This window comes from Euphorbia lathyris, chromosome 1 (assembly GCF_963576675.1).
Source record: "Euphorbia lathyris chromosome 1, ddEupLath1.1, whole genome shotgun sequence".
NCBI lineage: Eukaryota > Viridiplantae > Streptophyta > Magnoliopsida > Malpighiales > Euphorbiaceae > Euphorbia > Euphorbia lathyris.
This window is the reverse complement of record NC_088910.1, coordinates 141,263,756-141,277,151: the sequence shown is the minus strand read 5'-3', so window position 1 is coordinate 141,277,151 and position 13,396 is coordinate 141,263,756.

Below are 13,396 nucleotides of genomic sequence, written 5' to 3'. Positions count from 1 at the left end.
TACTTATCGACCTAATTAATTAATTGTTAAAATGTAACAATAATAAGCTCTAAACATTAGAGGATCAAAATTCACTTGATACGGAAAAGGGGGGAAAAAACGTCTTAAATAAAAAGCGAGAAGCGTCGAATTAGGGTTAGGGTCCCGGAACCCTAGTTTCATCGGAAACGGGCCAACGGTAAAAACCCACAGCCCAATGGGCGGTGGGCCCCACCCTCCTTTGGCCTAATTCCTCCGTCTAGGGCCTCAAAAAGCAGATTTAGTGATTTTCGCGCGCGCTTTTAACCTAATTTTGCATGGATTATTTTTTTTAACCTAATTTTGCATGGATTTCGACCAATTAAATTTTATTTTCTTGACCTAAATAATTAATCCTTGAAACGTAATAATAAGCTCTAATATTTAGCGGATCCAAATTCACTCGAAACGCCGAAAAACTTTCGAAAAAGCCGAAAAGCGGCAAATTAGGGTTAGGGTTTCGGCGTTCCGGGGTTCCATTCCCTTGGGAAACGGACCGACGGTCAAAATCCACAGCAAGGCTGTAGGCCCCGGAACCCGTTTGGCCAAATTCGGACGTCTAGGGTGTCAAAAACGCGATTTAGTGATTTTCGCGCGGTTTTAACCTAATTTTCAATGCATTATTATTTATTTATTTTTGTTTGATCAAATTAATGATTATTTTTACTTATCGACCTAATTAATTAATTGTTAAAATGTAACAATAATAAGCTCTAAATATTAGAGGATCAAAATTCACTTGATACGGAAAAGGGGGGAAAAAACGTCTTAAATAAAAAGCGAGAAGCGTCGAATTAGGGTTAGGGTCCCGGACCCCTAGTTTCATCGGAACCGGGCCAACGGTAAAAACCCACGGCCCAATGGGCGGTGGGCCCCACCCTCTTTTGGCCTAATTCCTCCGTCTAGGGCCTCAAAAAGCAGATTTAGTGATTTTCGCGCGCGCTTTTAACCTAATTTTGCATGGATTATTTTTTTTTAACCTAATTTTGCATGGATTTCGACCAATTAAATTTTATTTTCTTGTCCTAAATAATTAATCCTTGAAACGTAATAATAAGCTCTAATATTTAGCGGATCCAAATTCACTCGAAACGCCGAAAAACTTTCGAAAAAGCCGAAAAGCGGCAAATTAGGGTTAGGGTTTCGGCGTTCCGGGGTTCCATTCCCTTGGGAAACGGACCGACGGTCAAAACCCACAGCAGGACTGTGGGCCCCGCACCCGTTTGGCCAAATTCGGAAGTCTAGGGTGTCAAAAACGCGATTTAGTGATTTTCGCGCGGTTTTAACCTAATTTTCAATTCATTATTATTTATTTATTTTTGTTTGATCAAATTAATGATTATTTTTACTTATCGACCTAATTAATTAATTGTTAAAATGTAATAATAATAAGCTCTAAACATTAGAGGATCAAAATTCACTTGATACGGAAAAGGGGGGAAAAAAACGTCTTAAATAAAAAGCGAGAAGCGTCGAATTAGGGTTAGGGTCCCGGAACCCTAGTTTCATCGGAAACGGGCCAACGGTAAAAACCCACGGCCCAAAGGGCGGTGGGCCCCACCCACTTTTGGCCTAATTCCTCCGTCTAGGGCCTCAAAAAGCAGATTTAGTGATTTTCGCGCGCGCTTTTAACCTAATTTTGCATGGATTATTTTTTTTAACCTAATTTTGCATGGATTTCGACCAATTAAATTTTATTTTCTTGACCTAAATAATTAATCCTTGAAACGTAATAATAAGCTCTAATATTTAGCGGATCCAAATTCACTCGAAACGCCGAAAAACTTTCGAAAAAGCCGAAAAGCGGCAAATTAGGGTTAGGGTTTCGGCGTTCCGGGGTTCCATTCCCCTGGGAAACGGACCGACGGGCAAAACCCACAGCAGGACTGTGGGCCCCGCCCCCGTTTGGCCAAATTCGGACGTCTAGGGTGTCAAAACGCGATTTAGTGATTTTCGCGCGGTTTTAACCTAATTTTCAATGCATTATTATTTATTTATTTTTGTTTGATCAAATTAATGATTATTTTTACTTATCGACCTAATTAATTAATTGTTAAAATGTAACAATAATAAGCTCTAAACATTAGAGGATCAAAATTCACTTGATACGAAAAAGGGGGGGAAAAACGTCTTAAAAAAAGTGAGAAGCATCGAATTAGGGTTAGGGTCCCGGAACCCTAGTTTCATTGGAAACGGGCCAACGGTAAAAACCCACAGCCCAATGGGCGGTGGGCCCCACCCTCTTTTGGCCTAATTCCTCCGTCTAGGGCCTCAAAAAGCAGATTTAGTGATTTACGCGCGCGCTTTTAACCTAATTTTGCATAGGTTATTTTTTTAACCTAGTTTTGCATGGATTTCGACCAATTAAATTTTATTTTCTTGACCTAAATAATTAATCCTTGAAACATAATAATAAGCTCTAATATTTAGCGGATCCAAATTCACTCGAAACGCCGAAAAACGTTCGAAAAAGCCGAAAAGCGGCAAATTAGGGTTAGGGTTTCGGCGTTCCGGGGTTCCATTCCCTTGGGAAACGGACCGACGGTCAAAATCCACAGCAAGGCTGTAGGCCCCGGAACCCTAGTTTCATCGGAAACGGGCCAACGGTAAAAACCCACAGCCCAATGGACGGTGGGCCCCATCCTCTTTTGGCCTAATTCCTCCGTCTAGGGCCTCAAAAAGCAGATTTAGTGATTTTCGTGCGCGCTTTTAACCTAATTTTGCATGGATTATTTTTTTTAACCTAATTTTGCATGGATTTCGACCAATTAAATTTTATTTTCTTGACCTAAATAATTAATCCTTGAAACGTAATAATAAGCTCTAATATTTAGCGGATCCAAATTCACTCGAAACGCCGAAAAACTTTCGAAAAAGCCGAAAAAGCGGCAAATTAGGGTTAGGGTTTCGGCGTTCCGGGGTTCCATTCCCTTGGGAAACGGACCGACGGTCAAAATCCACAGCAAGGCTGTAGGCCCCGGAACCCGTTTGGCCAAATTCGGACGTCTAGGGTGTCAAAAACGCGATTTAGTGATTTTCGCGCGGTTTTAACCTAATTTTCAATGCATTATTATTTATTTATTTTTGTTTGATCAAATTAATGATTATTTTTACTTATCGACCTAATTAATTAATTGTTAAAATGTAACAATAATAAGCTCTAAATATTAGAGGATCAAAATTCACTTGATACGGAAAAGGGGGGAAAAAACGTCTTAAATAAAAAGCGAGAAGCGTCGAATTAGGGTTAGGGTCCCGGACCCCTAGTTTCATCGGAACCGGGCCAACGGTAAAAACCCACGGCCCAATGGGCGGTGGGCCCCACCCTCTTTTGGCCTAATTCCTCCGTCTAGGGCCTCAAAAAGCAGATTTAGTGATTTTCGCGCGCGCTTTTAACCTAATTTTGCATGGATTATTTTTTTTTAACCTAATTTTGCATGGATTTCGACCAATTAAATTTTATTTTCTTGTCCTAAATAATTAATCCTTGAAACGTAATAATAAGCTCTAATATTTAGCGGATCCAAATTCACTCGAAACGCCGAAAAACTTTCGAAAAAGCCGAAAAGCGGCAAATTAGGGTTAGGGTTTCGGCGTTCCGGGGTTCCATTCCCTTGGGAAACGGACCGACGGTCAAAACCCACAGCAGGACTGTGGGCCCCGCACCCGTTTGGCCAAATTCGGACGTCTAGGGTGTCAAAAACGCGATTTAGTGATTTTCGCGCGGTTTTAACCTAATTTTCAATTCATTATTATTTATTTATTTTTGTTTGATCAAATTAATGATTATTTTTACTTATCGACCTAATTAATTAATTGTTAAAATGTAATAATAATAAGCTCTAAACATTAGAGGATCAAAATTCACTTGATACGGAAAAGGGGGGAAAAAAACGTCTTAAATAAAAAGCGAGAAGCGTCGAATTAGGGTTAGGGTCCCGGAACCCTAGTTTCATCGGAAACGGGCCAACGGTAAAAACCCACGGCCCAAAGGGCGGTGGGCCCCACCCACTTTTGGCCTAATTCCTCCGTCTAGGGCCTCAAAAAGCAGATTTAGTGATTTTCGCGCGCGCTTTTAACCTAATTTTGCATGGATTATTTTTTTTAACCTAATTTTGCATGGATTTCGACCAATTAAATTTTATTTTCTTGACCTAAATAATTAATCCTTGAAACGTAATAATAAGCTCTAATATTTAGCGGATCCAAATTCACTCGAAACGCCGAAAAACTTTCGAAAAAGCCGAAAAGCGGCAAATTAGGGTTAGGGTTTCGGCGTTCCGGGGTTCCATTCCCCTGGGAAACGGACCGACGGGCAAAACCCACAGCAGGACTGTGGGCCCCGCCCCCGTTTGGCCAAATTCGGACGTCTAGGGTGTCAAAACGCGATTTAGTGATTTTCGCGCGGTTTTAACCTAATTTTCAATGCATTATTATTTATTTATTTTTGTTTGATCAAATTAATGATTATTTTTACTTATCGACCTAATTAATTAATTGTTAAAATGTAACAATAATAAGCTCTAAACATTAGAGGATCAAAATTCACTTGATACGAAAAAGGGGGGGAAAAACGTCTTAAAAAAAGTGAGAAGCATCGAATTAGGGTTAGGGTCCCGGAACCCTAGTTTCATTGGAAACGGGCCAACGGTAAAAACCCACAGCCCAATGGGCGGTGGGCCCCACCCTCTTTTGGCCTAATTCCTCCGTCTAGGGCCTCAAAAAGCAGATTTAGTGATTTACGCGCGCGCTTTTAACCTAATTTTGCATAGGTTATTTTTTTAACCTAGTTTTGCATGGATTTCGACCAATTAAATTTTATTTTCTTGACCTAAATAATTAATCCTTGAAACATAATAATAAGCTCTAATATTTAGCGGATCCAAATTCACTCGAAACGCCGAAAAAACGTTCGAAAAAGCCGAAAAGCGGCAAATTAGGGTTAGGGTTTCGGCGTTCCGGGGTTCCATTCCCTTGGGAAACGGACCGACGGTCAAAATCCACAGCAAGGCTGTAGGCCCCGGAACCCTAGTTTCATCGGAAACGGGCCAACGGTAAAAACCCACAGCCCAATGGACGGTGGGCCCCATCCTCTTTTGGCCTAATTCCTCCGTCTAGGGCCTCAAAAAGCAGATTTAGTGATTTTCGTGCGCGCTTTTAACCTAATTTTGCATGGATTATTTTTTTTAACCTAATTTTGCATGGATTTCGACCAATTAAATTTAATTTTCTTGACCTAAATAATTAATCCTTGAAACGTAATAATAAGCTCTAATATTTAGCGGATCCAAATTCACTCGAAACGCCGAAAAACGTTCGAAAAAGCCGAAAAGCGGCAAATTAGGGTTACGGTTTCGGCGTTCCGGGGTTCCATTCTCTTGGGAAACGGACCGACGGTCAAAACCCACAGCATTGCTGTGGGCCCCGCCCCCGTTTCGCCAAATTCGGACGTCTAGGGTGTCAAAAACGCGATTTAGTGATTTTCGCGCGGTTTTAACCTAATTTTCAATGCATTATTATTTATTTATTTTTGTTTGATCAAATTAATGATTATTTTTACTTATCGACCTAATTAATTAATTGTTAAAATGTAACAATAATAAGCTCTAAACATTAGAGGATCAAAATTCACTTGATACGGAAAAGGGGGGAAAAAACGTCTTAAATAAAAAGCGAGAAGCGTCGAATTAGGGTTAGGGTCCCGGAACCCTAGTTTCATCGGAAACGGGCCAACGGTAAAAACCCACAGCCCAATGGGCGGTGGGCCCCACCCTCTTTTGGCCTAATTCCTCCGTCTAGGGCCTCAAAAAGCAGATTTAGTAATTTTTGCGCGCGCTTTTAACCTAATTTTGCATGGATTATTTTTTTTAACCTAATTTTGCATGGATTTCGACCAATTAAATTTTATTTTCTTGACCTAAATAATTAATCCTTGAAACGTAATAATAAGCTCTAATATTTAGCGGATCCAAATTCACTCGAAACGCCGAAAAACTTTCGAAAAAGCCGAAAATTGGCAAATTAGGGTTAGGGTTTCGGCGTTCCGGGGTTCCATTCCCTTGGGAAACGGACCGACGGTCAAAACCCACAGCAAGACTGTGGGCCCCGCCCCCGTTTGGCCAAATTCGGACGTCTAGGGTGTCAAAAACGCGATTTAGTGATTTTCGCGCGGTTTTAACCTAATTTTCAATGCATTATTATTTATTTATTTTTGTTTGATCAAATTAATGATTATTTTTACTTATCGACCTAATTAATTAATTGTTAAAATGTAACAATAATAAGCTCTAAACATTAGAGGATCAAAATTCACATGATACGGAAAAGGGGGGGGGAAACGTCTTAAATAAAAAGTGAGAAGCGTCGAATTAGGGTTAGGGTCCCGGAACCCTAGTTTCATTGGAAACGGGCCAACGGTAAAAACCCACATCCCAGGGGAGGTGGGCCCCACCCTCGTTTGGCCTAATTCCTCCGTCTAGGGCCTCAAAAAGAAGATTTAGTGATTTACGCGCGCGCTTTTAACCTAATTTTGCATAGGTTATTTTTTTTTAACCTAGTTTTGCATGGATTTCGACCAATTAAATTTTATTTTCTTGACCTAAATAATTAATCCTTGAAACATAATAATAAGCTCTAATATTTAGCGGATCCAAATTCACTCGAAACGCCGAAAAACGTTCGAAAAAGCCGAAAAGCGGCAAATTAGGGTTAGGGTTTCGGCGTTCCGGGGTTCCATTCCCATGGGAAACGGACCGACGGTCAAAACCCATAGAAAAGCTGTGGGCCCCGCCCCCGTTTGGCCAAATTCGGACGTCTAGGGTGTCAAAAACGCGATTTAGTGATTTTCGCGCGGTTTTAACCTAATTTTCAATGCATTATTATTTATTTATTTTTGTTTGATCAAATTAATGATTATTTTTACTTATCGACCTAATTACTTAATTGTTAAAATGTGGGTTCTTCCCGTTGGCCCGTTTCCATCGTAAATAGGAACCCGATATCCTAACCCTAATTCGAGTCTGAAAGCGCGGTTATTTATTATTGCATGTCCACGTTCAATTAATTAAACTAATTAGGCATGGAAAGCTAAATTAATTAGGTAAAAGATTTAAACTTTTTAGGTCAAAGTGCAAAATTAATTAGGTGAAAAAAATAAAAAAGAATAATTTCATGGGAAATTAGGTTAAAACCGAACGAAAATCAATAAATCGCATTTTCGAGGCCCTAGACGACGGAATTTGGCCGAAATAGGGTGGGGCCCACATCTAATTATGTGGGTTCTTCCCGTTGGCCCGTTTCCATCGTAAATAGGAACCCGAAATTCTAACCCTAATTCGAGTCTGAAAGCGCGGTTATTTATTATTGCATGGCCACGTCTAATTAATTAAACTAATTAGGCATGGAAAGCTAAATTAATTAGGTAAAAGATTTAAACTTTTTAGGTCAAAGTGCAAAATTAATTAGGTGAAAAAAATAAAAAAGAATAATTTCATGTGAAATTAGGTTAAATCCGAACGAAAATCAATAAATCGCATTTTCGAGGCCCTAGACGAAGGAATTTGGCCGAAATAGGGTGGGTGTTCTCCCCGTTGGCCCGTTTCCATCGTAAATAGGAACCCAAAATCCTAACCCTAATTCGAGTCTAGAAGCGCGGTTATTAATTATTGCATGTCCACGTTCAATTAATTAAACTAATTAAAATGGAAAGCTAAATTAATTAGGTAAAAGATTTAAACTTTTTAGGTCAAAGTGGAAAATTAATTAGGTGAAAAAAATAAAAAAGAATAATTTCATGTGAAATTAGGTTAAAACCGAACGAAAATCAATAAATCGCATTTTCGAGGTCCTAGACGAAGGAATTTGGCCGAAATAGGGTGGGGCCCACATCTGTAGATGTGGGTTCTTCCCGTTGGCCCGTTTCCATCGTAAATAGGAACCCAAAATCCTAACCCTAATTCGAGTCTGAAAGCGCGGTTATTTATTATTGCATGTCCACATTCAATTAATTAAACTAATTAGGCATGGAAAGCTAAATCAATTAGGTAAAAGATTTAAACTTTCTAGGTCAAAGTGCAAAATTAATTAGGTGAAAAAAATAAAAAAGAATAATTTCATGGGAAATTAGATTTAAACTCTTTTGGCCTAATTCCTCCGTCTAGGGCCTCAAAAAGCAGATTTAGTGATTTTCGCGCGCGCTTTTAACCTAATTTTGCATGGATTAATTTTTTTTAACCTAATTTTGCATGGATTTCGACCAATTAAATTTTATTTTCTTGACCTAAATAATTAATCCTTGAAACATAATAATAAGCTCTAATATTTAGCGGATCCAAATTCACTCGAAACGCCGAAAAACGTTCGAAAAAGCCGAAAAGCGGCAAATTAGGGTTAGGGTTTCGGCGTTCCGGGGTTCCATTCCCATGGGAAACGGACCGACGGTCAAAACCCATAGAAAAGCTGTGGGCCCCGCCCCCGTTTGGCCAAATTCGGACGTCTAGGGTGTCAAAAACGCGATTTAGTGATTTTCGCGCGGTTTTAACCTAATTTTCAATGCATTATTATTTATTTATTTTTGTTTGATCAAATTAATGATTATTTTTACTTATCGACCTAATTACTTAATTGTTAAAATGTGGGTTCTTCCCGTTGGCCCGTTTCCATCGTAAATAGGAACCCGATATCCTAACCCTAATTCGAGTCTGAAAGCGCGGTTATTTATTATTGCATGTCCACGTTCAATTAATTAAACTAATTAGGCATGGAAAGCTAAATTAATTAGGTAAAAGATTTAAACTTTTTAGGTCAAAGTGCAAAATTAATTAGGTGAAAAAAATAAAAAAGAATAATTTCATGGGAAATTAGGTTAAAACCGAACGAAAATCAATAAATCGCATTTTCGAGGCCCTAGACGACGGAATTTGGCCGAAATAGGGTGGGGCCCACATCTAATGATGTGGGTTCTTCCCGTTGGCCCGTTTCCATCGTAAATAGGAACCCGAAATTCTAACCCTAATTCGAGTCTGAAAGCGCGGTTATTTATTATTGCATGGCCACGTCTAATTAATTAAACTAATTAGGCATGGAAAGCTAAATTAATTAGGTAAAAGATTTAAACTTTTTAGGTCAAAGTGCAAAATTAATTAGGTGAAAAAAATAAAAAAGAATAATTTCATGTGAAATTAGGTTAAATCCGAACGAAAATCAATAAATCGCATTTTCGAGGCCCTAGACGAAGGAATTTGGCCGAAATAGGGTGGGTGTTCTCCCCGTTGGCCCGTTTCCATCGTAAATAGGAACCCAAAATCCTAACCCTAATTCGAGTCTAGAAGCGCGGTTATTAATTATTGCATGTCCACGTTCAATTAATTAAACTAATTAAAATGGAAAGCTAAATTAATTAGGTAAAAGATTTAAACTTTTTAGGTCAAAGTGGAAAATTAATTAGGTGAAAAAAATAAAAAAGAATAATTTCATGTGAAATTAGGTTAAAACCGAACGAAAATCAATAAATCGCATTTTCGAGGTCCTAGACGAAGGAATTTGGCCGAAATAGGGTGGGGCCCACATCTGTAGATGTGGGTTCTTCCCGTTGGCCCGTTTCCATCGTAAATAGGAACCCAAAATCCTAACCCTAATTCGAGTCTGAAAGCGCGGTTATTTATTATTGCATGTCCACATTCAATTAATTAAACTAATTAGGCATGGAAAGCTAAATCAATTAGGTAAAAGATTTAAACTTTCTAGGTCAAAGTGCAAAATTAATTAGGTGAAAAAAATAAAAAAGAATAATTTCATGGGAAATTAGATTTAAACTCTTTTGGCCTAATTCCTCCGTCTAGGGCCTCAAAAAGCAGATTTAGTGATTTTCGCGCGCGCTTTTAACCTAATTTTGCATGGATTAATTTTTTTTAACCTAATTTTGCATGGATTTCGACCAATTAAATTTTATTTTCTTGACCTAAATAATTAATCCTTGAAACATAATAATAAGCTCTAATATTTAGCGGATCCAAATTCACTCGAAACGCCGAAAAACGTTCGAAAAAGCCGAAAAGCGGCAAATTAGGGTTAGGGTTTCGGCGTTCCGGGGTTCCATTCCCATGGGAAACGGACCGACGGTCAAAACCCATAGAAAAGCTGTGGGCCCCGCCCCCGTTTGGCCAAATTCGGACGTCTAGGGTGTCAAAAACGCGATTTAGTGATTTTCGCGCGGTTTTAACCTAATTTTCAATGCATTATTATTTATTTATTTTTGTTTGATCAAATTAATGATTATTTTTACTTATCGACCTAATTACTTAATTGTTAAAATGTGGGTTCTTCCCGTTGGCCCGTTTCCATCGTAAATAGGAACCCGATATCCTAACCCTAATTCGAGTCTGAAAGCGCGGTTATTTATTATTGCATGTCCACGTTCAATTAATTAAACTAATTAGGCATGGAAAGCTAAATTAATTAGGTAAAAGATTTAAACTTTTTAGGTCAAAGTGCAAAATTAATTAGGTGAAAAAAATAAAAAAGAATAATTTCATGGGAAATTAGGTTAAAACCGAACGAAAATCAATAAATCGCATTTTCGAGGCCCTAGACGACGGAATTTGGCCGAAATAGGGTGGGGCCCACATCTAATGATGTGGGTTCTTCCCGTTGGCCCGTTTCCATCGTAAATAGGAACCCGAAATTCTAACCCTAATTCGAGTCTGAAAGCGCGGTTATTTATTATTGCATGGCCACGTCTAATTAATTAAACTAATTAGGCATGGAAAGCTAAATTAATTAGGTAAAAGATTTAAACTTTTTAGGTCAAAGTGCAAAATTAATTAGGTGAAAAAAATAAAAAAGAATAATTTCATGTGAAATTAGGTTAAATCCGAACGAAAATCAATAAATCGCATTTTCGAGGCCCTAGACGAAGGAATTTGGCCGAAATAGGGTGGGTGTTCTCCCCGTTGGCCCGTTTCCATCGTAAATAGGAACCCAAAATCCTAACCCTAATTCGAGTCTAGAAGCGCGGTTATTAATTATTGCATGTCCACGTTCAATTAATTAAACTAATTAAAATGGAAAGCTAAATTAATTAGGTAAAAGATTTAAACTTTTTAGGTCAAAGTGGAAAATTAATTAGGTGAAAAAAATAAAAAAGAATAATTTCATGTGAAATTAGGTTAAAACCGAACGAAAATCAATAAATCGCATTTTCGAGGTCCTAGACGAAGGAATTTGGCCGAAATAGGGTGGGGCCCACATCTGTAGATGTGGGTTCTTCCCGTTGGCCCGTTTCCATCGTAAATAGGAACCCAAAATCCTAACCCTAATTCGAGTCTGAAAGCGCGGTTATTTATTATTGCATGTCCACATTCAATTAATTAAACTAATTAGGCATGGAAAGCTAAATCAATTAGGTAAAAGATTTAAACTTTCTAGGTCAAAGTGCAAAATTAATTAGGTGAAAAAAATAAAAAAGAATAATTTCATGGGAAATTAGATTTAAACTCTTTTGGCCTAATTCCTCCGTCTAGGGCCTCAAAAAGCAGATTTAGTGATTTTCGCGCGCGCTTTTAACCTAATTTTGCATGGATTAATTTTTTTTAACCTAATTTTGCATGGATTTCGACCAATTAAATTTTATTTTCTTGACCTAAATAATTAATCCTTGAAACATAATAATAAGCTCTAATATTTAGCGGATCCAAATTCACTCGAAACGCCGAAAAACGTTCGAAAAAGCCGAAAAGCGGCAAATTAGGGTTAGGGTTTCGGCGTTCCGGGGTTCCATTCCCATGGGAAACGGACCGACGGTCAAAACCCATAGAAAAGCTGTGGGCCCCGCCCCCGTTTGGCCAAATTCGGACGTCTAGGGTGTCAAAAACGCGATTTAGTGATTTTCGCGCGGTTTTAACCTAATTTTCAATGCATTATTATTTATTTATTTTTGTTTGATCAAATTAATGATTATTTTTACTTATCGACCTAATTACTTAATTGTTAAAATGTGGGTTCTTCCCGTTGGCCCGTTTCCATCGTAAATAGGAACCCGATATCCTAACCCTAATTCGAGTCTGAAAGCGCGGTTATTTATTATTGCATGTCCACGTTCAATTAATTAAACTAATTAGGCATGGAAAGCTAAATTAATTAGGTAAAAGATTTAAACTTTTTAGGTCAAAGTGCAAAATTAATTAGGTGAAAAAAATAAAAAAGAATAATTTCATGGGAAATTAGGTTAAAACCGAACGAAAATCAATAAATCGCATTTTCGAGGCCCTAGACGACGGAATTTGGCCGAAATAGGGTGGGGCCCACATCTAATGATGTGGGTTCTTCCCGTTGGCCCGTTTCCATCGTAAATAGGAACCCGAAATTCTAACCCTAATTCGAGTCTGAAAGCGCGGTTATTTATTATTGCATGGCCACGTCTAATTAATTAAACTAATTAGGCATGGAAAGCTAAATTAATTAGGTAAAAGATTTAAACTTTTTAGGTCAAAGTGCAAAATTAATTAGGTGAAAAAAATAAAAAAGAATAATTTCATGTGAAATTAGGTTAAATCCGAACGAAAATCAATAAATCGCATTTTCGAGGCCCTAGACGAAGGAATTTGGCCGAAATAGGGTGGGTGTTCTCCCCGTTGGCCCGTTTCCATCGTAAATAGGAACCCAAAATCCTAACCCTAATTCGAGTCTAGAAGCGCGGTTATTAATTATTGCATGTCCACGTTCAATTAATTAAACTAATTAAAATGGAAAGCTAAATTAATTAGGTAAAAGATTTAAACTTTTTAGGTCAAAGTGGAAAATTAATTAGGTGAAAAAAATAAAAAAGAATAATTTCATGTGAAATTAGGTTAAAACCGAACGAAAATCAATAAATCGCATTTTCGAGGTCCTAGACGAAGGAATTTGGCCGAAATAGGGTGGGGCCCACATCTGTAGATGTGGGTTCTTCCCGTTGGCCCGTTTCCATCGTAAATAGGAACCCAAAATCCTAACCCTAATTCGAGTCTGAAAGCGCGGTTATTTATTATTGCATGTCCACATTCAATTAATTAAACTAATTAGGCATGGAAAGCTAAATCAATTAGGTAAAAGATTTAAACTTTCTAGGTCAAAGTGCAAAATTAATTAGGTGAAAAAAATAAAAAAGAATAATTTCATGGGAAATTAGATTTAAACTCTTTTGGCCTAATTCCTCCGTCTAGGGCCTCAAAAAGCAGATTTAGTGATTTTCGCGCGCGCTTTTAACCTAATTTTGCATGGATTAATTTTTTTTAACCTAATTTTGCATGGATTTCGACCAATTAAATTTTATTTTCTTGACCTAAATAATTAATCCTTGAAACATAATAATAAGCTCTAATATTTAGCGGATCCAAATTCA